The sequence below is a fragment of the Callionymus lyra genome, chromosome 10 (genome assembly GCF_982586985.1).
Source record: "Callionymus lyra chromosome 10, fCalLyr1.hap1.1, whole genome shotgun sequence".
Classification (NCBI taxonomy): domain Eukaryota; kingdom Metazoa; phylum Chordata; class Actinopteri; order Syngnathiformes; family Callionymidae; genus Callionymus; species Callionymus lyra.
In genome coordinates, this window is record NC_141827.1 from 22,552,937 (window position 1) to 22,580,167 (window position 27,231).

A 27,231-nucleotide genomic window follows, 5' to 3' on the forward strand; every position below is an offset into this window, starting at 1 on the left:
TAAAGTCTTCTCTGTAAACACATAAAAGTGAAAGTTCACCCAAAATTCAACCATCACTCATTTTCTACTCACCCTCATGTCGAGGTTTGGTTTATTTTCAAAGTGATTTGCTCCTTTTTAGATTTATAAGCAAAAATGTACGTTCATTTTTTCGTAGCGACTGGAGCTCACTCGTCTTTGTCATATTCGTCTAAGAAGAAGCACAAACTTCAAAATACCTCCATTCTGCTTGTATGTAACCTCTACCTTATACTGAAGCCTCGTTTTAAAGAATTGTTCTGTTGAAACTTACTTTAAGTTTGTTTTCAGTGGAAGATCCCAGTCTTTTAGCTGCAGCCTTAAGTCTTTTCACATTAAAACACGTTAAAAGTGTCAAGATTTAGGCAGCTTATGAAAAAAAAAAAACTTGAAATATAGTATAATATAATTTATTTCTGAACAATTCTTAATATTTAAGCTTCAATACAAGATGGATTTTACAGATGAGCACCATGGAGGTATTTGGGTGTTTTTAAGCGTGTCTTTTTGGACAGCTGAGCTCTAGTCGCTACATTAAATCGTCTTACAGTTTTGCCTATAAAGAATACATTTCTCTGAATACTAATATGAATTTTGGGGGAACTAACCCTTTACTAATCCTAGTTAATGTGGAATTAACCACTCCTCTGTTCATCTGAAATCACTACAGTAACTAGTGTTTGAGATAAAAACTTGAAAAGTTTTGAATAATTAAATGAGTAACAAGTTGAAAGGGAAAACTAAGGTTGGAAAGAAGAGGTCTTCACATCAGCTACAAGCACATGTCTGCCCTGATGAACCAGCCCAGACCCCGGCCGGCTGATTAACTGCATGAGGGAGCACTAATTGGATAAAAAGTATTAATCAATTAACGCAATCCAATAATGCAACAAGCCCTTAATGCTCCTGACAACACCCAAGAGCGGTACAAGGCTCACATGGAGGTGAGACCGAGTTGACATATTTGAAACAATGACATTAAATGATCAGCATCAAACAAGAAAAAAAAAAGTGAAGAAACATGAAACTATGATCTTTGTGTGACACCGGCTGTGATAAATGGTATTTTGTGAAACATTGTATATAGAACAGGAGCAACCAAGAAAAGAATGAAAGAAAAGAAACAATAACATTTGGTTTATCCAGGACCTCATGACCCCCCATGTGGAGAAGATTGCGACACCGTGGAAGGGAAGACTGGAGGGCTAAGAAGGTGGTTTAACCAATCGTATTTCTGCTGGCCAGGAGGGGACTTCTAATCTCGCTCGCCTGACTGCTAGCGGGCTGAAAGCTTCCGAAAATAATTCCTTCTCAGATTGTTGGTCAAGGAAATGTCCGTGGTATCGGGGGAAACGGACTGCTGTCGGGATGTCTAATCTGCAGAGTAAACAGAGCAGGGGCAACCAATAAAGATTGAACTTGTCTGCGAACTTGCATCCGATTTTACAGCCATTTCACACCTATATGTATCACACTTGTATCGTACACATTTTTGATGTTTATTTAAGTTGTTTTTTTTAAAGTCTGATCTTTTAATCCCCTTGCTTGATCAAGGTGGAATTATCAGTGCCAGACTTCCCTGATTCTCCTCCTTGATATTTCCTCTAGTGTGTCAATGGGCTGTGGCATGATATTATATATTAAACATGTTGACTTACTTGGCTCTGTGAAGCTCCGAACCATTCAAACTGAACAGATGCAAACAAAACAAACATTTCAGAGTACATGGCCTACATTTTCTCAAAGCTGTCTGGACCAGTTAAGGACACTGGATTACATCTGTTGTGCTCCTGATCAACTCATCTCCACCAAACAGTCTTAGAAAGCATGTTGGTGATGATAGTACTGATACAGAGGAGTCAGCTACCAGGATAACAGGATGCAAAAGGAGGTGGGCTGCACTGTACCATGTTAAATTCCTGTTTCGTTATTTGTTTTTGTTCTTACATGACTGGCAATACATCTTTTTTGATTCTGAAAATTGCTGTGTTGAACCAGATGGTTTTATGCAATTGACAAAATTGCCATGCTGTAACCGAAAAAATACACAATCTCTGACTTAAATGTCTCCAACAAATTGCTTATGAATTTGTCCTTAGGTAGTTTTTTAAAAAGGACATTTGATGTCATTACCATGAGTTGGAGCCATGTGTAAATTGTAATATAACACCAAGTCAACTCAAGTTGTTTTATTGTCAAATATGCGTGTATTAAGACATACAGCATAAATTCAATTGTGGTCCTCTCTGACCCACGATGCATAACATGAAAACTTAACAACAGACATTAAACACTTAAAACAATTAAGGACTTAAAAATTAAAGACTTAAACAGACATTTATTAAGACATTCAAAAAAATAAATTAAAATAAATAACCAAAAAATTGAAATAAATAATCAAATTGAAATAAATAATCAACAACTTGTAATATCAGAGGTATTCAAGAGTTATCTCACAAGTTTAACATAAATAACAAGATCCTATGTCTTCATCCAGATATTTTCATCCAAAAATTGAACTTTTTAGCAGAGAGGAATATATATATAGCATTGACACACCTCATGTGATAAAAAATTTAAAAAAAAAACTTGGTGTTTTGCAAAAGAATAAAAAGTTTATTTTACATTTACTGGTGAAATAATGCTGTTTATGATAAATCAAACAAATGCATGATTTAAACCAATCGAAAATAGTAATTTAAAAACTAAATTCAAAGAAAAACTTAACTCAATCAAATAGCTTGGTGTTTCAGAAACAAACTGAATCGTTTTATGCCCATTGGGTGTTCTTTCCTTCCGTCTCAGTTCTTGGATAATTACATTAACAGTGTACACACTTATTCATTATAAGGCCTCGAAGTATGAAACTAATGAGTAAGAGAGGAAGCCAGAAGCCAGAAATGAGAACTTGTGCTTTTCAGATTGTGTTAAATTTCCCCAAAGTGAAGTGAGACGTTCAAAAAAACAACAACATATTTGTCAATTACTGCACTTTCCATCGTTGCGTTGGAAATCAAAAAGCCTATGGTTTATGATAATAAATAAGGCCGACATATTGGTCTCTCTGTGGTCTCTGATGTTATTATGCATTTTTCTCGCCCTCGGCTTTACTCATTCTCCAATCCAAAGCTATTGGCAAGCAGTGTGCAGCCAGTCGTGACCTATTAGAGCGCTGGATTGATTCTCAAGCGTCGCTCCAGCCTCTCATCAGTGGGCATGCCCTGAGCAGGCCCTTTGACAGCTGGCAGCGGACAGACGACAGCCAGGCAAGACTGATCACTGTGAACTGATAGGCATGGAGCCAATGGCCAGAAGACAACACTCCCTCTTTGACACGCATTCTCTCATACGGACACTTGTGCCCAAACATTCTCAAGCGTTGAAGCACATAATGTGCTGTGGCAAGTCCAATGAATGGTTGATGGCGGACCTCAAACACTTTAGATGTGCTGTGGTTTCGGGTCGACAGTAAAATATTGAAGAGTCACTGCTTCATCTCACTTCAAAGAAAGAAGTCAAATTTAGTGTCAATTGTTTGACGTGTTGCTGTAGATCTGTGAGTTGCTGTGGTAACAGGAAAAGTTACTGGCCACATAGTCCACTGTTATTCATTCAAGGTTACCACACCAAGGTTAGGATTGTCTGCCTTTCACGAAAATCACATTTAAGAATCAAACGTACCTCCTAAAATATAGATACCAAACATGTACTATGTTTTACACTCTATGTTATTGCAGTATCCTAGTTCCAGTCCGCAGTGTCAGATTGTCCAATGTTGTCTTTGTATTTTTTTTTAAGATTCACAATATGATTTGTATGCATTTGTGAACCAGTATTTTAATTATAATTTTTTTTCTAATCATTGTCAATTTTTTTGTTTTGTTGAGTTTTCTGTGTGTTTTCATTTTTTGTAATACAGTAACACATCATATCATTTGCACCTGACAGTATTTGTAATAAAGATTTTTTAAATATCTCCAACCTCTTGCAAATATCTTTAAGTCTTTATTCCCAAACAGAAACAAAATAGATTTAAGAATAAAACATCTTGAAATTCAGCTGCACCAAACAGGATCTATGAAAATCCGGTGTAAGTGTTCCATTAGAATTCAAAGCCAACATTCACCTGCAGCACCTCAACCACTCAGTCAAACATTTGTTCTTTCTCACGTTCCATATCTCATCTTCCTGCTTCCTCCTTTTCAATACTCCACACACTCCACTGCTCCTGTATCTGTGTCGAACTCTCTGTTTAAACAAATGCTAGAACCCACTGCTCGACTGGTTTTTTGCTCTCCTCTGCTCATCACATTGTTTTCTCGGCTTTGAACTGCCACTGTCTACTTCCTCGCCCTGCCTTCATACCTTTTAATCCCATCCCACATCCTTTTCACTCATCTCTACCTCGTTCTTCACTGTCACTTTTGTTTATTTATTTTGTGCCTTCTTCCCAGTAATCTTCTTAACTGTCGCAACATTTCTCCCTTAGCAGCTTCACCTGTCGGGTCTGGTTTTTAAAACATATTTTCATCTTGGGCTGTGCAACAACTAATCTACTTGGTTCTGTTCTCTACACTACTTTACTTGACAAGGATGTTCCCTCGCATTTTTTTTTTTTGTATCCGAACAAACACCATTTCCCTGAGCAGTCTCTTGTCACACTGTGAGCAACATCAGACGTACTGTAGTCAGGCCGGTATCACATCCATTCACTACTAACGTGGGATGATAATTGATTCATAGCATCACAAACCTGTCATCTTTGACAATTTATACACGCCTTAGCTAAAATATTTAAAAAAAATATGGAGTCCTCTAAAATTCTACATTCAAACGTTGTGATGTTTTTGTGGGTTAGTAGTCTACACCCCTTAAAGGATATATATGGCCGCCATTGATCTCATGAAAAGTATTGATTTATCGCATCTTAAATTTGCTGCTTTAAATTACCTGCAACCTAATAATTAGGTGAAAATCAAAGTTTTAAAGAATAATTTGACAAATACCATTATGTATTAAAAAAAAGAAAAAAAAAGAAAGGATTACAAGGAATGTGGACCGGAGCTGACGGGCTGCTCTTAATTTGCAAGTAAAGTTTCTACTTCTAAATTACTTTTAGGGACACTCTTTTGGGGCTAGATTAAGGCGAAAAGTTAATCATCATGAAAAAAACAAACAAGATTGTTAAATGTGTAAATATGAAAGCATGAAAAAAGTGTTCCCTGAGAATGGCTCAAATGTCAAATGTAAGCAAGACACTTTACCCCGTGTTCTTCTGATGGTTGAGCTGGCCCGTGCATTGTAGCTTACTCCCATCAGTGTGTGATTGTGTCTGTGAATGTGTTCACTTCGTGTTAAGCGCTTTGGGTGCTGAATAAGCATAGACAAGCGCTATATAAGTAAGAGCCATTTACCATTTACCATGTTGTTTAGGGTCATCTCTTCAGGTGAATTTCTTTATTTTGGAAGTGACTATAAGGGAGCAGATCAAAAATGAATGAGCTTGTGTGGAAAAGTTTGGAGAGAAAGTTGGAATAGACAATGCTTTTGACACATTGAGAAGTGTTATATATTGAGAATAATAAGAATAAGACAATTGTAGTAACTGAGGAATATAGGACGTTGTTGCTTGTTGTTGCAACCACTGAGGAAAAAAGCTGAAACTTAATGCATGTGATCAAATTCTATCATAAAATACATTTATTCCCATCACCACTTATTGGTGCAGTCTTGAGTTGAGCAAGAAATACCGCCATTCGATAAAAACACATCTTTTAATAATCTCCATTGGCCGAGCAACAGTTGCTCTGACTGCTGTCAGAATGAAGAAGGATATTTTCGGAAGGTAATAGCCTGAGGTTAGCATGCGGACACGTTAATAACTAACCCCCCGAGGCAGACTGGCTTGCCTCGATATCTCTGATGTGAGCGCTGATTATGTTTTAACTGAATTTGTGACCAAGCAGACACACGAGCAGCCACAGTTTAACACACACACACAAACACTGTAGATCGCCAGACAGACCCACAGCTCCATCTTCGGTTGCCAGAATCAGGCCATCAGTTTGATGAAAGCTGCCATCAAAAGCTGGGCCCATGAGGAGTTCACACACTCTGCTTATGCGTGTGAACCCGAAACCAGAGTCCAATCCCTTCTGCCATGCTTATTAAATAGCCTACTATGTCATTTCCAATCCTAATTTGTCACAGTTACTTGGCTAAGCAACACTCTTCTGAGACACTTAGGGGTGGCAAAAAGTGAATATTATACATATAAATAAACACGTATACAGTCTATGTAAATAGATATGAAGCTATGATTATAAATATTTATCATTTTTGTACCTGATATTCTGTAACATGCTCAATTTTTTGCTCTATGCAGGCAACTTTAAATATGAATTACCATCACGTATCAGGTGTGAACCAATACAAGGGGCCCTTTTCTTATCAGAAAAGAGGGCAGCTCAACTAAACACTATTTAGCGGGTGACAGAACTTCTCATCCTTCCTCTGAGGAGATTCGCAAGACTTATCTAAGGAAGTTCCATTTTGGCAGTTCCTATCTGTCATCCCGGTTTTTGATCATGACCCATAAGTTGATTTCAAGAAAGGAGTGTGCACAGAATAAAAAAAAGAAAACTCTCGTTCACTGATACTCTCGAACTCAGTATTTGAAGTTCAACCATCATGTAACATCAACAAGTACACAGTATTAGCACATTATTTGATTAAAGTATTGTAAGAATTTGGCCCAGGTTTATGTTGGACCCTCTTAAATAAGTGACGGATTAACCCTAAACTCTAGACATACTTAATGATGTAGCATAAATAAAAGTTCAAGATATTTCAGTTTACTTTGTTTTAGTTTGTTAATAACTTAAGAAAACTCAATTGGGTCAAGGGAAAAGTCGTATAAGGGGAGCAGAAGAGCCCAATTAAAAATATCCAAAAAACCCACATATACCACATATACACCTTGTTTAGTTATTAGAGGGAATATATATGGGGGCAGGAGACCCCCATGCCTTTCCAAATGCCATATTAATACACATTTATACAAGATTATTTTTCATCATTGAAGCTTCTTTCTGCAATTGTTTAAATTGTATGTTATAATGTACTGGAGATAATTGAATTAATGCTGTGGATATGAACCAATATCAATTTATTGTAACACTTCTGAAGGGTATGTTTAATGTTTTTACCACTGTTGTTTTTGTTTGTTCATTAACACAACCTTTAAATAAATTAACAATTCAATTTCAGTTAATCTTGGATTATAATAATGGACTATATTAGATGTGGTCAGTGGTGGTGGGTTGATGAGGCCTTATGATGCAGTTGTGTGATGCTGTATCATGATACAGTGTCTTAATTTTAAAAGGCCACTAGATGGCACTGTATTCTTTAACATATTTGGCTTTGATCTACAACCTTAATGCTGTATCATGAAGCCTCATCAACTCATGACTGGTGTTTATTTTTTGAAGAACACTCAGTGGCACTTTCTGCTATTTAATCTTAAACTCTGATCTAGGAATGAAATTAAACCTGGAATAGTTTCCAACATTGAACTATCATCCCGACTGTATCATGTGTGTGTTTACTACACTGCAGTTTCATGAAGCTTCATCAACCCTTCACTAATGATTTAATTTGGTGGTCTGTTTTTTCCATCCATGGTTTGGAAGAAGGTTAGCCAGTCACTTGTATGGCTTCACACTACTCCTGCTCTCTTCAGAACAATAAAAAAAATAAAACATTTTAAAACAGAAGCTATTGTTGACCATTAGCCAACACAATTCTTAGAAATCATACCATTACTGTGTTTTGCAACATCTTTCAAATGAAACTATTCTAAGATAAGTTCTCTGTTGGACAATAGTCTGTTCTACCATCCATGTTTGTAGCTGACAATCGTTTGTGTCATCCTGTGTCTGGGCAAACTCTACATGCCAAATAAAAAAAAACGCTGTGTCGTATTGGCAAGCCAGTGATCCGCAGCTGAGCATGACTGGGAACAAAATCTGAATTGACATGGTGAACAGAGTGCAGAATCGGTGTTGCCATGCATTAGGGTTTTGTGTTTACTTATTGGTTATAATGAGAGGTGACATACTGTCAGTGGCTTGCTGAAGCTGCTCTCCCAATTACACTAATTGCCGCTTTTCCAACCCCGTCCATTCTCTTCCACCTTCTTCCGCCACCCCCACCACGATCTCGTCCCTTTTTTTCTTCCCTCTTTTGCCAGCACTGCTGCTTTTCCAAAGAACTTAAATTCTTCTGCCCACATAGCATGAGATGAGCCTGCAGAAACTACTTATGGTGGATTTTGCATTTTTTTGCGTCGATTTTTTTTTCTTTAAACTGGATGTTACACAACGTTCTTGTCATATGTGAGATTCTCATGCATTTGTTTACCCTTATATCTGTTAAAATAGATATATACAAATTAAAACACATACATTCTTATTTTGAAAGTACAAAATGCATTTAAAAACTAAAATTTTACAAGATTAGCAAAATGAAAACCATTAAGTGGAACATAAAAAAAATAGACTCTTATTAGACATAATAAAGTTTATATATATATATATATATATATATATATATATATATATATATATATATATATATGTATATAGATATAATTACATTTACCTAATTGAAATAAGCTAACAGCATATACTATGTGGCAATAAGATCCAAAAAAAAACCAGGTAAAAAACATGGTAACCATAATGATCTTCATTATAAGTGGCACCAGACTGAAGAAAAACTCAGTGTCTGATTTACTCACAAATAAACATTTGTTTTCCTAAGACAGCATGAGCAATTAAAAAAAAAAACAGGTGCTATGTGTTTCAGACTCTCAAATATAAATCATAGACGGCAAGTTTGCTGGTTTGCAGCAGGAGATACACAGGCAAAAGCCAGGATAAAAATCCGACCCACCTGCCTAACAGAGAGTGCTGAGGTGATATTACTTATTTTGGATGAGTCATGAAAATAACAGAAACTGAAGCTGAAAAAAAAGAAGTATTTATTTATAATTTTTTATCATCTTCTATAAAAAAAAATAATACAAACATTAAAAAGCTCTCCACAGCAATTGGAATTAAATTGCATTTAGCCTTCAGAATATGCTTAAATTTGATGTCACAGACAGAGTGCTATGAATATTTATTTGCACTACTTTGTTGAACGCACATTTATCAAAGCAAATGTACCTGTACTAGGCAACTCGCTCTTTTGTATCATATAAAACAAAAGAATCTTTTATTTGGAGGAGCAAGCCGGTTTGCAAATGTTATCCATGAATCAGCCTATTAATGTCCAAGAAATGACATTGGCCAGGATCCAGATTGGGTCGAAGGAACACTAACATACAGATTTTTTTTTCTGACGGATTCTCCGTGCAGCAAAAAATGAGGCTTGTTTCTTCCAGTCTAGTATGTGTTTATGTTGATTTATTGTACATATATACATGCAAACTGGGGACTAAAATGTTGTTTTTGTTTTAAATATCTTTATTGTTTTACGCAAAGGAAATGATTATAAACCATTTGTGTGGCATACACATTTAGATACATTGAAAAGAAAATGAGTACAATAAATTAAAAGAAAAACAAAAAAAAAACAGAGATAGAAGTCAAAGGAGGGATAACTTAATATCATTGAAGTAAAAATAAAATAAAATGAAACAAAAAACTATATCAAATCCCCTGATTGTTGATATACATTCGTGAATAAATACTGATAGACAAAACACACAAACACATTGCTGGACTCATACAGAACATGAAATTAAAGACTGAAGATTATGACACGTTGCCTTAGATAAGATATAGCTAGAATATGGATTCATATTAGCTTGAGCTTCTGCTTCTCTATGCCTCATCTAACATAGATGGTTAAAAAGGGTGATTGAAAAGGATAGGACCAGACAGAGAGAAATCATTCTCTTTTGGCTTTATATATATACAATGATATAATTGAGTCAAGAGAATCTCACAAAGATTATTTAATGATTTACAACTAAGTCATAGCAGTACAATTAGCTCATATATATATATATATATATATAAAGATTGATGTGAGGGGAAAACATTAACCTTGTCATTCAATAAAATCTTTTTCGCTAACACTTGGAGAACCCATATTAACTATTAATAAACTATATCTATTGATATCTCTGTTAAAGGATAAGCTACCTATTAATTAATACAAAATACTCACATATATGTTGTTTGTTGCCCTCTATATTTTACCCTCAACAGCATGACAATAAAGAATTCAAGCTGCAAAACAAAAATTATTAAAAATAAAATTTGGTGAAAATTAGCTTCACTCTTTAATATGTGTAAGTACCGTTAGAAGAATAATCCACACATAATACTTTCTCTCTTAAAGGAAAAAAGCAAAACTATATTATATTCTAATTACTTAAAAAATAATTATGTGAATATGTACGGTAATTAGGATTATTATAACACAATAAAGGGATTTCCCCCGAGTAGATAAAGACTTAGATGTAAAACATTCTGGCGTTATTACCATTAAGTATGAATATGCTGCCACTTTAGAGAATAGAAAAATATATTTACAATTACAAATACTTATTTTGAAGTATTTAAGATGCTATTTATACTTTTTATAGATGTTCTTTGCTCCTTTAAAATAGTAATATTAATTATTACTTAACTCATTGTACTTACGAATTATAAGGGATGAATAAAGAGATGTTAGGTTTCATCAAAGTTAAATCTTTAAATAATAATTTAATTAGAATATTAAACGATTGAATATAGTCACAATGAACAAGATGTGAGTATGTCATAATTTTTATTAAGTTACCTTTACCTTTACTGTTAATATATACTGTATACAGTATATGAATAAATAGCCTATTAATAGTTGATTCTTTATTGAGCAGTCACAATACAACAACATCAAGGTTTAAGGTTTTTGAATAGCTTTTCATTCACTTTCTTTTCTGTAAAATAAGTAGCTTTCATTTCTTTCCTCCTATTCTCCACTCTCTTAATCATATGTCTTGGTTGACAGACTGACGGATGGACCTCATATGAATGAAATAAACAAATTGAAATGGGCGGCGGGATTTGTGGTCATGGCGTGGGCAGAGACTGCGTACAGAAAAATAGCCTGTGGCTCAGTTGTGTGCATGAACATGAGCTTTGGGAGGAAATAAAAAAAGGCAGCAAATCCTGTTGTGAAGCTGTTGCCTTGTGACTGTCTCTCCCTGTGAAAGACAGGTGAGGGTCGGCGAGGCTGACAGCTGTCAGTGAGCAAGGGGCCAGTGTTGGAGAGAGGAGCTAGTGTCTTGTCAACACTCTTTGACTTCTTCCCTTCACTTTTGGACTGTCACCCCTTTCAATGGAGGAGAGCACACGTGTAAACGAAGAAATTTAAAAATGTGATTTGAACCTGTGTTTTGTCTCAGCCAAACAGTAAAATTCTGACAAGCTATTTACAAGCAAAATGACCTGAGGTGACCCCTGTCGTACGTTGATGTTATTTCCCAAACACGCTTCGCAGACTCACAATCAGCGCTGACCTTTGCAGGATCCCCCAATGTGTTAATCCTTTGAACACAAACGGACAAGAAAACAACGTGACACTTCTTTTTATTAACTTTAGAAATATATAAACAGTGAAAAAAAGCAAGTGTAGCTATTGGAGACAGGGTCAAAAGAAAGGAAAAAAGGTACTGACAGGCCTGCATCATGATAAAAAGCAATAAATCATAATTTTAAATATTTTACACTGATCAATGTAAAAGTGAGTTCTACATATTAAAAATCTAATCTATTTGAGTATTTGGCGATCATATTAAGGTAGACATTTCTATTTGAGGCACAACAGAACTGTGCCTCACTTGATACTGCTTTAGCCAGTACAAACTGACCAAACTGCATATGACCAATATGAAGTTTACAGATATATTTGATATACAGCAGGACTCTATACAGTATGTATAATGTCATTAATGTATTTGTGAGAAAATTCTTGCTGTCGATCACTCAATAAAGCACTGATAGCACATCAGCCAGTGAGGCAGTACTGTGACTCGCCTCTAGGGTGCATATCTTACACGTTACTTCTAGCTACATTGCTGGCTTCAGCAATAGAATAGTTGCTGTTTTCAAACAGACTAGTACCAATAAAAAGTCTCTGTCTCTGTCCTGAAACAAGAAATCACTTTTACCTTGCCCTCTTTTTATTATCTGTTCGTAATGTCTGGACTAACTCTAACTCTACTATGAGCTAGAGCCTCATCAAATATCAACACATTTGAAGCCAGATTAATTAAAAACTTTTTTTTCATTGATTGATTTGCCTTGAATGAGCAACAGAGTCCAAACATGATCATCCAAAATGCTAAGGTAAGTTAAGGTAAGTTTCCTCGTCAAAACAAATGTGAGAATATTTTGCTTTTCGAGAAAAAAACAGACTGATTTAATTCAAGCAGTATTGGAAAATGAAGATTAATATTATGGGCGTTTTAAACAAAGTCATAATGTTTTTGATTTAGTTCTATGTGTCTTTTACAGGTGATTCCTGGGAAGTGAAATATTTCCAACCCAATGGCACCACAATTGTATTTGTTGTCCTACAAGAGCTAGTGTTTATGTTGAATCATATGTTTTATGATATATTTTTATATTTTATTCTTGATTTCACTGTGTAGCTATTTTAGATCAATTGATGATCAAATAACATTTTGTATTGTTTAAATTGATAATTATGGCATAACCATCCTTTGTACCTATGTTCTTGTGTATGTCTGTGTTGGTGTAAGTGTCATTGAAAGAGGAATACTGATTGGATACGAAACATTATAAGTTGCTTTTTAGTGAAACAAGATCCTATTGTCTCTACTTAAAGTGATTGTCAGGGGTGATCATTGGCAAATAAAGCCAGAGTGAAAGTTTCAGGTTTTAAAAGACACTAAGTCGTGACACACAGATGCAGCATTAGAGGAGTCAGAGTTGAAAATTCATTGTCAAAAAGTTTATTGAAATGACAGCTCATTAGGAGACAAACTTCGTTTATTTAGAGACATAAAAACGTCAAAATGGAAGTATTAAAGCATGAGACACAATTCAACTTCTAAAACTAGAGAATTGGTTTAAAGATGGTTGAAGAAAAATGAAAATAAGCTGTTCAGCCTTGGAAAGGTTCCGACAAAATCACGCTGAGCTTCCACATGAGGTATTGGAAGATGTTTGAATGAATATTTCAAGATAAAAAATTGTTCATGAATTGGAAGCATAAAAATTTTACTGATTTAGATTCAATTTTAATGAGTCGACAATTTTAGGAGACCACAGGTGGTGAAATCATACTTTCTGTACTTCATAATCGGAAGGGAAGATAAGAGCTGGGTAACAGACAAAGAAGTGCTGGATGATTTGTTGGTGTAGCATTTAAAAAAGAGACAGTTTGAAACCATAATTTTACTTTATTAAACCATCAGCCTGAATGTTTGTTTACTCTTGACATTAATATCCATGTTCTAAGATAAAGACTTATTTAAGTAAATAACCATTACAAGGACACATTAATAAAAGGTATTTCTGTGACAAAAAATACAATTATTTATATTTAATTATATTTTTGCATCTGCGAAGAAACTGTTGTAAAAGACTAAATGGATACATTTCTGTTCATCAAATGATTGCTAAACTTAATAACAAAAATATTATCTAATATTAGAGAGAAAATACACCCTTTGTACCAAACACATAAGTACGAGAATACAGTACATGAGGCCTGAAGAAAGTGTCTTAATGATTCAGATACTATGCTGTAAATCCCTGGGTTTCCAAGAACGGCAAAACATTTTTTTTGGCCAAAAAATTAATAAATACATAAAAAAGATTACACATAGATCATTCTGCCAGTAATGGTAGTAGATAGTATTGTTCCTGACCATATCTATAGATCTATACATATCTATATTTAAAGACATATCTATCTCTACATATACATACAGTATATCTCTATCTATAAATATGCATATCTATAGTGTTACATATATACACACGCAACATTGTTTGTTTTCCTTTTTCCTGCAAACAATACGGTACATTATTTTTGTGCAGGAATGCGTGCAGTGTGTGGCCATACATCCTTACTGTGTGTTGTTTGGTGCATTCAGCCATGAGATTCCCATTAGTCAAGATGGTGGCCAGAGAGGTCTGAGCGAGCATAAATGTGACTTCTTTTTTTTTTCAGCTCAGACCCAATGTTTGTTTAAGAAGAAAAAGTGAACTTAGAAAAAAGTATCTGTCCTTGGTAGATAATTAGTCTAAAAGGAAGGATTTTCCATGTGTAGGGGAAATGAATTGTATACAATGTATGACAGTTTCCTATTTTAGTTGACACCGATTATGACCTTTAGATGACCTTCAACATAACAATCTTCAAAATGCAATAAACATATATTTTAAATTCACTTTGCTTCTGCTTGTTAACTATAGAAATCTCTGCTTTCTAACTAAAAAAAAAAAACAGTAATATGTGCTTCTTGAGAGGTTTTGTTTAATGTAAGAATTACTTCCCCTTCTTTCATATTGTGGGAAACGAGGCTGGTAGTTAAAGAAAGGTCAAGCTGCTAAGCCCGGAGGTTTGTTGTATGCAGTAACTGCAGTAATTATTATGTAGCTATTCGGAATTTACACGTAACGGCATGTCAAATGTCAACAGCAAGGGCGGGCAATTCTATTCCTTTTCGCAAATGTCAGTGCTGGGAACGTTCTTCTACAACAGTGATTAATTTCTCCCATCTCATTACTCTCTTTGAATTAAACCACCAAATTCTTCCCATTTTTTTTAAACGATACTTCGCAAAGGTTGAATCTTTATGGTGAAAAGGTAATTATAAAATGTGGCAAACGTCTGCTTTTTTTTTTGTTAAATCAGGTAGAATTGAGGCCAACATTCTCACAGACAAGATGATTGGCAGGCTCCACATTTGTGTGTAGGTTTGAACTCGCTGAGAAAATAATCCCTAAATTCCCAAGACGAGATTCAACTGAGATACAAAGTGTCAGTTTGTGCAACCCATTGTAAATGGAATTGTAAAAATACAAATAGTTTGAATCCATTTTTACTCTCTAGGAAACCATTTTTGAGTCAGGTATCTGATTCAGTAAATCCAAAAGATTCCCTGAGTCCAACAAGCAACATGAAAACTACATGAGATACAAAGCAGTGTGAAAAAAAGTATATTTTGAAATATAAGCTAAAGAAACAGTGAGAATAACCATCCATCCTGATTTATTCTAGAATATAGATATTTTCTGTCATTTGTTTATTTTTGAACAGTCATGTTTTTGTATTTTTGAATACCGAGTGACTCAATGAAAGCAACCAGGAAGATAAAACAAGGAACTGACACAACTGGAGCCTTTAAGTCTTTTGTTTGAAATACGCTTGTAGGACATCAAATACTCAACGAAAGTTATATAGTGATGCTATTTCAAATCGTATGGATATGAACCCAAGTAGCTTCCAAGACCCTTCAGCGACACATTTTTAATTATTTCAAGCTTTTTTGTTTGTTTTTTAATCTTATTTTTGAATCATTGGAATTAAAATAATGTAAACTCTATGTGTAAATATTTTTTTTATCATTTATGAAAATATTTTTTAATTCAATTAAAAAAAACAAGGGACAACACAAGGGATACCTCAAACACCTTTATGTTCAGGCTTCTGGGTCACCATGACCCTGACAATAACACAAGGGTTTATTAAATTATCCAATTAAGATGAATTCAGTCTTTCCTTCCAAAAATAAATACATACTCAATAAAAACAAATTCAACCTTTCAAGGAATATATTGTTTAATTCTATTATTCACGAAAAATAAGAATGAATACAATAAAATACAACTATTCAAATTTTGACGTTTGAAACCATTTAATATTTTGATGACAATGATAAACTTCCATATTTATGTTTGTCAAAGGAAAGTAATGAATCATTAAAATACCATCTGACCAGAGATACTCATGAATCTGACAATGCAGTGAGAATGTGGTTAAAACCCAATTGAATAATGAAATGTTTATTTAATCTTTAATAATGTATACATTTTTTTAATTATGACAGAGTGTCTTGCATTAAGTAATTAATTAATTTGCATTAAGTTTGTTGCAATTGAAATAACTGATGAACAGACACTAGTTTGGTCCTTTGGCTGCTTGTCTTATTTTACTTATTTTTTGTGTATTTGCAAACTCTTGGTGGTTCAGCCCTGGTGCGTCTAATGTCCAGCAGTGATTGCCGAATTGACAAGCTATAAAAATAAATCAAACAAAAGGAAGCCATTTGTGTTTAGTGCTGCAATTATACATTTGTGGAGTTAAATTCTGGGATTTAAATGAAAATGACTGCATCCAAAGAGATGCTGCATAAGCCAATTTTAAAGGAACTGTGGGCAGTGAACACAGAGCGCGTAGAATCAGCCAACAGCGACCGAGTCCACATAATAGTGGCTTCAGGGGACACGCCTCTTTGTCCTCTGAGTAAACCTTTTTTGGGGGAAATTAATGGTCGCAAATGTAGTTTTGTGATTCCACTCGTACATTAATCTAAATATATTTAGATTTTCCAAAAAGATTATGGACAGGAACAGAGATTAAGTTGCAACTTGAGTGTCTTTCTATTGAAAAATGTACATCTTGTCTATTTTTATGATTTTCAAGATTAGTTTATCAAAAAAAATAATTATTTGAGGTTTGCTGCTTATTTAAGTGAGTGATTGTCCCTTTTTTCTATAATACCATTCTGAGTGGATTCTCTGAAATCTTCTGTTTGTATTACTCTGAGAAAGTTCACTGCTTAAATCATTAGCTTGAATAGGGTTGAGTTGTTGAAACACAAAATACAATCTGTTATTTTTATTATTTTATTTAAATAAATCGTGAAACAATATTGAAGTCACAAACTAATTATTAATTAAAAAGCAAATTATGCTATAGCAAAGCCATAGCAATAAAGCATAACTAAAAAAAAGAAGAAATTAATTACTTTTCACAATAATATGGCACAAAATGAGCTTCCTGACTTAAAACAAATGGCTACACGTGAGACAAAGATCATGTAACTGAAAAAAATATTGAAAAAAAAGAGTGTTTTTTTTCAACATGTCCTGTCTGGCTGGCTCCACTGTGAGGTAAATCACACCTTCAGAGTGGAAGCATCGGCTCCCTGTGGAGGGGATGCTGAGAACCATCAGCGGACTCTGTGACAGCGAGTTTTCTCCAATTACGATCACCATCATTAGATAAAATAGAAGTTGTGACAATAATAAAAAGAATATTGTCCATCAGAAGTCAATCGGAATCACAGCAAGTGGCCAGGAAGTGGTCCAGAGGCCACAAGTCGATGTTTTTTATATTCAGTAGTACAATAAATCGCTTCATTTAGGGTCACAACTATGTTGATACAAAAATATAGCTTTATGTTTGCAATATTTTTATTGATCTACAATATGCTGATATGATGAAAAAACCTTAAGAATTGTGTTGCATATGCCAATTCAAGGTGAAATGTTCATCTTTTAGAAACCTTTTTAGGGGTTTGTTGCAAGAAAATCAATTAACTAATCATAATCAAAACATCCTATTTGAAACCAAGTTTGTGAAAACAGTTTTGTGGATCAATAAATGTCTTTTACTATTTTACTTAATATCATTTTCATATTGATACACAGTTTTGATTTTGATTTTTACGATTATTATAGTGTAATTTCATGACTATTTTTATGTAGCTCGAAAATGCTTTTGACTGATGAAGCATCATGAAGCTTTGCTATCACTTTAAAGGGCCTCGAGACAGTAGAGGCCGCAATTGGAACCGAATGAATTAAATATTTTGATTTTCTGATTTTTACTTTAATATAAAAATGACTATAATTTGTTTTCAGGCCTCGGGTCAACATGACCCTGATATAACAGACCTAACAGAGATAATAACTTAAGCTTCATTCAAGCAGTGTAAGTCTGAAATCAAAACTTGTCCAACTTGCACCGCAACAAAACAGTGGATGTTTATATTGAAAGGCTTTTAATTCGAAAATAATCGTTTTCTGATAATGAATCATACATAAGATCCAGATTTAACATTCGAGTTGTTACACTATTCTGAATTGATGTCATGTACTGTGTATCGATTGAATATTAAAAAGGTCTGTAGAATGGAAGATGAAGAGATTAGTTTTTGCATTCAGCATGTAGATGAGTTTCCCCTTTACTTGACACTGTTGCACTTCAATAATAGACCAACAAAAACATTTCCTCTTTGAAACCCTTTCAATTATTCATAACTCACAACATAATTCATAAAAAAAAATGTATTCCATTTAAGATCCACCAATTATAATCAATCTGCCGAGTCCTGATCGCCTTAAAATGGAGGAAATTACGCAGAAAGAAACGGACAAATGTTGTAAAACATGGTTGAAGTTGAGTCATTTCGCTTAGCTGACACTTGTTTTGACTGCACGGTTCAGACTGACGCGTTGATGCCGTGTTTCAGGTTTAAGTAATGACCTGTCAGGGTTTGTTTGCATAACAGGGCTTTATTGCCAGTGGAGACAACTAATTAAATGTTGAGATGTCGACACTTTCCTGATGGTGCATGAGAACAAAACAGAACGCTCATTATCGCTGAAAGAACCATTTGAATTCATAGATGGGCGTTTGTTTTACATTATTTAAAAGGTTAATTATTGCAGGGTAGACATAAACATGTCTGTTATGTTAAATAATTGTATACTGCTTGTAACATTGTTGTGGGTCGTGGGAAGGTGATCCCGGTAATCCTAGGTATGTGTGTTTTATGACCGTGGGAGGAAACCAGAGTTCCTTGAGTAAATCCAAACTTGCATGGGGAATATGAATAAACTCTAAGAAGCACAGAAAAGGACCAGAAAGCTTTTTGCTATGCCAAGTTTAGCATTCAATTCAAAGTTAAGCCATGTACCAAACGGTATAAAAAAACAAACAAAACAAACATCCCATGTTAACTCCTGGCCGTCATTGTTCTCCTAATTACTCCAAAAAACAATAGAGAAAAGCTCAATGCTCACTTCTTGTCATGCAAGTCATATGTGACTTTAGGGGCCGATGTGCGTGGCGTGCTGGTATTTAAAGGTCAATTTATGTGCAAATCGAACTCTCCTGACTTACTCACATGTTTCAAATGTTAAAGTCTTCCTCTTCAAGATGCAGTAAGTACATCATCATGACCATGTTATTACTTTATAAAGTGCTCCACCGTCTGAAATCTTGTCAAACTAATCATTTAATAATGGATTCCCTCCTCCTCCAGAGAGCAGTTATCATGCCCCGCTTTGTTTATACAACCAGTTCCTTGGAGGTGGAGACTTCCAGTATTCATTGAATGCGCTGAAAAACTTTGAGGTTTGACCAATCACAGCAGACTGGATGTGGTTATGGTAAACAATATGTAATCTCCAAATAGATGTGGTGTTTTCAGTGGGAGGGGTTTAAGCACATTTTCTAATGCAAATATTTTAATGAAAGTTTTGTACAAACAGATACATACTGATGATACAAAAGAGGTCCAAGATATATTAAGAGACACTTAAATCAATACATTAGTTGCCCTTTAAAGATGGGCAAAAGTGCAAATGCAAAAAATATTGGTTTTTTTTAAAGAAAAAAAGATTTTCTGGCTATAAAAGTGGAAAAATAACAAGTTGTTTTGAAATATATAAATAGAATCAATACCCCAAAATTGCATATATTTTGGGGAATTTATTCTATTCATATATTTACCACCTTACAATCTGACTAAGGTCGAGACAACTTGTCCAACATGTTTTAAAGGTGCATTTAAACTAAACTCTGGGGAGTAGTGATTGTAGAAAAAGGCCATTTCTCCTAATTTTTTTATTGTTATTTTCTTGGTCTGCGTCTCATAAGAATTTGTTTACGTCTTGTCTCTGTCTTGGACTGTACGGACCCTGAAACGCTAACATAAGTATGAGTCATGCTAGACTTATTGAATGCCGATCTGTTTTCTCTCATGGTCCATGGTAATTAACTTTCTGTGCATTAAAAAAAAAATTGTACAAATTTTTGGGTGCAGTAATTGAGGAGAAAAGACATACAGACTTTAATATTGTTTGTTTTTTTGCATGTCAGCGAAAGAGTGCATGGTTCTAATTTCAAATTATGATTATTGTTATTATCCATCTTCTAGTCAACAATTGTTTATTCTTACTTTGACATGAAACTAGGTTGAGTCAAAGATTGTACAGATTAAGGTACAATGGATTGCTGCTGAGAGCAGAACCGTCATAACTTTCTATAATAACACACATTGTCAAATTAAACTATAACATTCATTGAAATGTAACCATGTCAAGGCTGAAGGCTTATTTCATAATTCTGTTCATGGTCGAGTTTTGTGCTTCATGGACTTAGATATCTTGAAAATGTTCATGCTTCAAATTTCAAGCAGGAATTTCTCTTACACTTTCTATTGTTATTCCAAATCAAATTGACAAAATAAAACACAACTATTATGTAATAGAAAAAGAATGAAAGTAGTTTGAAGTTACACAGCTGAGTGGCCTTCTTTTAGACCTTCTGTTTTATGTGCAAGGTCTCTACTATATTTATATTTTTCTCCTGATCACGACTTGGATTTCAGCTTGATTTGCTTTGTTTCAACTCATCCTTTTAACTTTTAACTTAAGATCCTAATCAAAATCCACAACAATAACGACTAAATTAAAGTAAGTATGCTGAGTGAAAAAGACTCTTTATAATCAGCTATCCGAAATGTTTGAGATTATTTCAAAGCAGTTTAATTTACGGCTTTTTAAATTGCTGCAAAAGCAGTTTTCTGTTCATGTGCCATCAAGCGTAATTCAAAATCAGAGGTCAAACTTCTACCGTTTGAAGTTGACTTGCTTTTAATTACTTGTTTTGAACACCCTGCATTCATCCGAACATCATTTCTGAGAGACTTGAAAATGCTTCACATGACCTCTGTGACTCACAACTTGTTCCAATAAAAGAAAATACGGGATTGCTGTTATGAGAAGAAAAAGGCTGACAGCTTTAAATGCGCTTTTCAACCTTGCACTTGACAACCACTAACTTGATCGAGGAACTAAGACGAGAGATGTAGAGTGAGCGAGAATAAGTGCAGGAGAGACAAATGGTTTGAAAAACGAATAAAAGCTAATGAGACTTAAAGCAAGAGGAGTGTGTGGAATACAAAAAATAATAATAATAAAAGAACTCTAGCCCACGCCATGTACCCACGTCAAAGAAATGACAATTAAAGAGTTCATTCATGTCAGCGTTAAAAAAACTCTTTTGATATTTCTTAATTTCCAGCCAAATATTCTCTCCTCTTCTACTTCATTAGACACTTTGTTGAGCGTTGAGCCCTGTCAAAGAGATGATGAAGGGACGGTTGGCAGTGAAGCGAGAGGAAGAAGATGATATTACCAAGAGCTCTTGTCTTTTACTGCTAGATTAGGGTCCCTTAAGAAGGTCCTCTAAGCGCCGCCACCCGCAATTACACCGACCATCAACCCTGACAACCAAATGATAGATTCCACTTCTGATGTGTGACCCATTCTTGTGTGGCAAAGTTGTAGGGAATATTGGACGTTATAAATACAGTCGGGTTATCTTGACTCGCCAGCCGCTTTTTCATTGTGTGCAGAAAATATATTTGTACTTGGCTATTGTTTTGGATGACAAATGCGAACAGCTAGAGCGGAAATGTAAGACAAATGGAACAACTCCCCACAGATTGCACATACTTACAGAAACCACAAACATTGTATTTTAAGTCATAGCATTGGATGAACATCAACCCTATTATATCAGAAGATAAAAGATGAGGTTGGAAATCAAATATTTTCTCCTAGTAGTGCGATCATTTGAGGGAATTCTGTTACTCGGTTAATTACTAATCTTTATTTCCACTGGTTTTCTGCCCAGCACCAAATAAAAGAAAACCTCATGGCTTGAAGTTCTCCACAAAGTTGCTCTTTCTATGAATAACTTCCTACAACCCTGAGATCTTTCCTATAGTTTACATTCTTCAACAGGATGTTGCCCCTTAAAGTGAGGCCGATGTGTAACTGCAAAAAAAGGGGTTCATCAAGGATCCACTTGAGGCATTAAAGTGTTAAATCTAAAACACTATTCTCACCACCTGCACACATTGTATGGGGATTTTTAATTCCTGTTTTTCTAAATTTGCAAAATAAGGGACAAGTACATGTGACTGCGCTAGCTGTAATTTCCTCAACTAAATTTCCACTGTACCATCGCCCAATCATGCTCTAAATCGGTACGTCCAAATCCACCTCTGGACTCCAGTCTGGCTAAATTATTACATAACATTTCAGAATAACTAAAATTGTGGTTCAGTGCGGGATGTGCGACTTCAGAGGTACTACGTCCATATCTTGTGCAGTCTATGCACCAACCTCAGTTTACAAAACTTTCAAATAGTGTTGCACTATTCAAGACCTGTCCATTTTAGGTGGATGTGCTAACAAAATGCCAAGTGAATCCCTGTATAGTTTGATATAGTTATCAATTGAGACTTTAATTCTCCCTGTTTTAACTATGTTTAACTTTTTTAGGGTCTCAGTCTTGAATGCATTTTTTACTCGGTCTTGGACTGGGCAAACTCAGGATTTCGGGCCATTCCCCCTCTCAGTCTTATGGTTATTCGCCTTCCATCAAATGCTGTTGAACTTTTGTTTATGTTAGCGGCTTTCAAAACATTTTTAAGACAACAAACTCAATGATTACTTTATTCTGACTCCTGGCGTCACACACACATTTATTCAATTGATGACGATTTTGATGATGAAGAAAACAAACAATGCTCTTTCCTCAGACAATAAGAATTCACTGTGAGTTATTGGCAAAAAAAAGTTTATTTAAAAGGGCTACGGTAATAATAACCTCAGGGTAACGTACGATTTCCATTTTGTCTGAATGTCTGAAATGTTTTATTTTTATATTGAAATAAGAGCAATACAAACATTTCTGAACAGAAATACATATGACATAAAACTTAATATATATATATATATCATAATATAACCACAAAATAAACAATAATAATAAAACCATAATAACACACTATGACGGAGGCTTTTTTAAGCAGCACTCTCTGTCTGACAGACAAGTGTATGATAAGGAAACAATTTTGAGGACACATTTTGAGATCAATTTTATATGTTCCTTCCCACTATGATGCACAGAATAGAAGTAGGCCTTTTAAACATCCATCATTGTTGTTTGTTTGTTAAAACCAAATGGTGACTTTTTTTATGTCTTCTCATGAAGTAGCATTAATCACTTCGGAGTAGCGGAGAGATGAATGAAAAAAACAATAATGGTCAGCAGGATGTTTTGGGAAGAAAAATAACAATTTGAGTTGCTCTGCTCTGAAAATAAATACCGAACCTGACAGAGAGGGAGCTGCTATTTCCAAATGTGAAACAAGCTTGTTAAGTCAGACACGCCTGGAATGTGTTCATTTATGTCAACTCTCCTTTTTTACCCTTTTCATCATTGTCTTTAGGTCGTTGTCTTCTCTCTCTCTCTCTGCCTTCTCTTTTCCCCTCAGTATCTTTCCAGTCACTTTTTTTTCGGTGGAATTGTTATTCCCAAGTCATTATCTTATTTGTGCATCTCCACTCAGCTGTAAATCCTCCAGGTATTCCTTTCTTCTCTCCATTAACTCTATTGCTGTCTTCATGCCTCGGCTGCCAATCACAAAAGGTGGGTGAAAGTACAAAGGAGAAAAAAAAGGGATGCTGCAGGAAATACAGGGATTATGACAAAAAAATGCTGTAGAAAAATACCATTGAGAGAATGCAAAGAATGGGAAGCAGTGAGAGGAGGAAGAGAGGTCAAACAGAAAGATAGGATAGGATACAAAGAGAGCACATCTTGAAGAGCTAATGGGAAGTAGAAAGTCAAGTCTAGTCTAAATTAAGGGGCACTGGAAGCTGGCTCGCTACCATGGAGACACCAAATTTGGATGGTGTCATTGTTCATTTCTTTCAATTTAAAAATTGAATTACAAATGAAAACGGTCAAAGGTGATTCAACGCTAATTTACTATGTCTCTTCCACAGTTAAAATATTATCTCCCTAACAAATTAACTGCCATTTGAAAATAATTACAAAAATATACTTTAATATACCACTATAAATACATGATTTTTCTCTACTCGTTTTTTACCTTATTTTCAATTAAGTAAGTAGGTAATTAATTTTTTCAGTACACTCTATTAAACACAGAGGGAGAGGAAGATCGTTCCAAAGCTTAGGAGCAACAGCCTGGAAGGATTTCTCTCCTCTGGTCCAGAACCGTTTGCAAGGAACCATCAGTAGATTCTGATCCACAGACCTCAGAGCCCGAGCTGGGGTGTAAGGCTGGATCAGATCACTGATGGAAGGTCTGACCATGAATAGCTCTGAAAGTAAGAACCCGAATTTTAAAATTGATAGGACAAAGTCTGGGGTGTTAAAGGGTTAACTTGTTTCTATATGAAACAAGCGTCAAATCAAAATGGTATATTTTGCTGGCTATGGTCATCAGTGTGTGTTTGTGTGAGAATGGGGGAATGTGTGACTGTTAAAGAGCTTTGTGACCCTGGTCTAGAAAGGCCCTATAAAATAACCACCAAGTTTAATTATTATTTCCTTAACTTGTTTTTTTATCTCACAGAATTAGCCTATGCTAGAAGGTAGCTTGTATAATGAAACATGTACATTTAAGAGTAAAAAAAAACTATAAATATTTAAAATAAACTATAAAATAAATATACAAAATAAAACAAAACAAATAAAAACAATAATACTAAGAGTAATTCTACTACTACTAATAATAATAATTATTATATCATTATTATTATCAATGTTAACTTTAAACCTTGTGTTATCTCTGTGTCATGGTGACCCAATGGCCTGAAAACAAATGCGTTTGGGGTATCCGTTGTGTTGTCTTTGGGTCAAGGTGAACAACTTTCACCACTGCATACGTATTTATGGAAGCCAGGGAGGTCAATTACCTTGACCCAGAGACAACACAAGGGATACCAAAATGACATTTGTTTGCAGACCACTGGATCACCTTGACCCACAGATAACACAATGGTTAAGATGCTTCAAGCGATCAGATTTAAAGATGCTCTCATCACAGATTCAGTTCTACACTTTTACAAAGGACCAGATTTATGTCTGAGGGAGGAGATGATGTGTTTGATATGTTTCTGGAGGCTGACAATCTCCTCCTGCCACCCTCCACGTACATTGATCATCTCATTCCTCCCCTCCTGCCCTGTGATACGACACTGTGAGTACAGTCTGAACCACTCTCCCTGCATGAAGAGCCGCTTCTTGTTGTTTGCGCTCCCTCTTCCATCTCGGATTGGTAAACACTGGCGCTGTCTGTGCTCTGCATCGGAATCAGCCGGGGTGACGGCTCAGCCGGGAATAATACTGAACAGGTCAAGGTCACACACATTACTACAGCGGCGGTCTGGTAATAAGCATGACTGAACATTTCAGCGAGTTCAAATTAATTCTCGGAGCGTGGTGTGGCGGCGGAGTACATTGATGGAAATGCAAAAGGAAGAGGAAGGGAGGGGGGAAGACAGGAGATAAAACACGCTGGAAGTTGAATTAATGGCAGGCTGTTATGGAGGCAAGACACTACGCCACCAACAGTTTACTCACTGATGCGTTCTACACGGCAATCAGCTCCAATAGAGAATTAACTAGCGGGTATAAACACAAACAACCTGTCGGTGGAAGCTCTCTAAAAAAAAACACTGTCATTATGAAGTGGTTCTTTTTTTCTCTTCTTTTCCTCGTTCATTAATCCCCCCTTAATTGACGTTATTTGTCAATTTGTTTTAGGTTTATTTGAGCTTCGGCGCCTCTCGATTATAGATATTCTAAAAGTGGTATTGAAACAGTTTAACAATTAAAACCACACTCATTTTCTACTCCCCCTCATGTCAACTAACAGTTAAGAGTAATCTGTTCTTTTTAGAGTTATAGAAAAAAATGTAAGTTCATTTTACTCTAGCGACTGGAGCTCAGTTGTCTTCGTCTTCATCTAAAAAGAAACTAAAAAAAACATCCAAATATCTCCACTTTGCACGCCTATAACGTCTGTTTCCAGTGTGGCTTCAGTGGGCGGGGCTTAAGCACATTTTCTAATGTAAGTATTTCTTTGAAAATAAAGTTTAGTACAAACAAACACATACTGATGAGTAAAATAGAGGTCCAAGATCTATTTAAGAGACATCCATCTTGAGTATTGTGTGAAATGTCCTTGATGAAATACTGCTCCGTCTGTTTCCTTTCACTGTCTCAACATCGATTTTAAACTGAGACACGTCAAAAAAAAACAAAAAGAAAAACTACTTAATGGATCACATCAGGAAGTCTTTGAACAAAGGAATCATCAATAATAAACACCAGATCTCGGTGAGTAGTTTGCAGCAGGATTTGGGGGAAATTACAAAAGAAAATGTTGCGTCCACATAAGCACCAGAACAGCAGGGAGGAACAGGAAAAAAATAATACCAATACATCTACAGCTGACTGCGTCTTAACACGAGATGTACGACTCCTGCAGCGGCCAGCCAGCCGTTCCATTTTGAGGCCACACATGCACCTCAGAAGCAACCATTCATCACAGAGCACGGAGGAGGGCATGAACCCGGGAGGGCTAAAGAAAACACACACAGGTTTGATCCATGTCGCAAATGTAAATGAAAAAAACAAACATACACACATTTGTGAAGCAACTGTCGCACTTATACATCACATGCACATACACAACATCTAGCGTGCAGCTGTGAGGTTGCGCTAACAGGGGGGAAACAAATATCTGCAGCTGCTCGCCGTATAATGACACCCTGTTGGGTTCCTATGGCAGTAATAGCTCTCCAAGCAGCAGTGGGGCATTATGGCTAGTCAAACAACAGAGCGGAGGGATGTTGTACTGCCCGAAAACCTGCAGCACAGACTGTAAACCTCAGGAGAGACCTTTGCATTTGGGAAGAAAAGCTTGGTCAACATCATGGCATTTGCAAGAATATATTTCTCATACAATGTTCAGAGTAATCCACTCCT

The 27,231-nt window shown here is 35.4% G+C and overlaps 1 protein-coding gene across 2 annotated transcripts in view; it reads right to left on the reverse strand.

The window, feature by feature from the left end:
• cdh22 (cadherin 22) overlaps positions 1 to 27,231 on the reverse strand; it is a 186,559-nt gene that overhangs the window by 88,957 nt on the left and 70,371 nt on the right. The window lies entirely within an intron of this gene.